This window comes from Limulus polyphemus, unplaced genomic scaffold, assembly GCF_000517525.1.
Source record: "Limulus polyphemus unplaced genomic scaffold, Limulus_polyphemus-2.1.2 Scaffold2304, whole genome shotgun sequence".
In the NCBI taxonomy this organism is placed as follows: domain Eukaryota; kingdom Metazoa; phylum Arthropoda; class Merostomata; order Xiphosura; family Limulidae; genus Limulus; species Limulus polyphemus.
Genome location: NW_013667914.1, coordinates 199,564 through 201,514, shown reverse-complemented (window position 1 = coordinate 201,514; position 1,951 = coordinate 199,564).

The following is a 1,951-nucleotide window of genomic DNA, read 5'->3' as shown; positions in this document are numbered from 1 at the left end:
ACACTAGTTTTGTAGATACTTGGTAACTGTAGTTATGGTATACTAGTTTTGTAGAGACTTGGTAATTGGTAGCTATGGTACACTAGTTTTGTAGATACTTGGTAACTGTAGTTATGGTATACTAGTTTTGTAGAGACTTGGTAATTGGTAGCTATGGTACACTAGTTTTGTAGATACTTGGTAACTGGTAGTTATAGTACACTAGTTTTGTAGATACTTGGTAATTGGTAGTTATGGTACACTGGTTTTTAATTATCAAGTATCTACAAAACTAGTGTACCATAACTACCACTTATCAAGTCTCTACAAAACTAGTGTACCATAACTACCAATTATCAAGTATCTACAAAACTAGTGTACCATAACTACCCTAGTATACCATAACTACCAATTACCAAGTATCTACAAAACTAGTGTACCATAACTACTAATCACCAAGTATCTACTAAACTAGTATACCATAACTACTAATCACCAAGTATCTACAAAACTAGTATACCATAATTACCAGTTACCAAGTATCTACAAAACTAGTGTACCACAACTACTAATTACCAAGTATATACTAAATTAGTGTACCATAACTACCAATTACCAAGTATCTATTTTGTAGATACTTGGTAACTGGTAGTTATGGTACACTAGTTTTGTTGATACTTGATAAGTGGTAGTTATGGTACACTAGTTTTGTAGAGACTTGGTAATTGGTAATTATGGTACACTAGTTTTGTAGATACTTGGTAATCGGTAGTTATGGTACACTAGTTTTGTAGATACTTGATAATTGATAGTTATGGTATACTAGTTTTGTAGAGACTTGGTGATTAGTAGTTATGGTACACTAGTTTTGTAGAGACTTGGTAATTAGTAGTTATGGTATACTAGTTTTGTAGAGACTTGGTAATTAGTAGTTGTGGTACACTAGTTTTGTAGATACTTGGTAACTGGTAATTATGGTATACTAGTTTTGTAGATACTTGGTGATTTGTAGTTATGGTACACTAGTTTTGTAGATACTTGATAATTTGTAGTTATGGTATACTAGTTTTGTAGAGACTTGGTAACTGGTAGTTATGGTACACTAGTTTTGTAGATACTTGATAATTGGTAGTTATGGTACACTAGTTTTGTAGAGACTTGGTAATTGGTAGTTATGGTACACTAGTTTTGTAGAGACTTGATAATTGGTAGCTATGGTACACTAGTTTTGTAGATACTTGGTAATTGGTAGTTATGGTACACTAGTTTTGTAGATACTTGATAATTGGTAGTTATGGTACACTAGTTTTGTAGAGACTTGGTAATTGATAGTTATGGTACACTAGTTTTGTAGATACTTGGTGATTGGTAGATATGGTACACTAGTTTTGTAGAGACTTGGTAATAGGTAGTTATGGTACACTAGTTTTGTTGAGACTTGATAATTGGTAGTTATAGTACACTAGTTTTGTCGATACTTGGTAACTGGTAGTTATGGTACACTAGTTTTGTAGAGAATTGCTAATTAGTAGTTATGGTATATTAGTGCTTTAGAGCTGTGTTTTACCAATGTGTGAAGAATTGGTAACTAGTAGTTGTGTGTTTTACTAATTTCTAATCTCTTGGTAACTATCAGTTATGTTGTAGTATTTAGTAAAGACGTAATTACTAGTAGTTGTAAAAGGTTAAAATTTAAGAAACTTGTGTAAAAATGATTAAAAAATTAACAGCTTTTTAACAATTTTTAAACGATCAACGTTTTTAACTTACATAATTAAAATATTTATTCTGAGATCGTTAACGATCTCAGAACAACCATTCTACATGTTTCAACGTGTATCACGTCATCCTCAGGAGTGCTAAGTCTAAAAAACAACCGTTACAAAACTATTTATACCAAGGTTGTTAATCATGTGACTCATATTACACTCCATGGATAAACTGTAAACCCTAAAGAAGGTCACGCCATCTG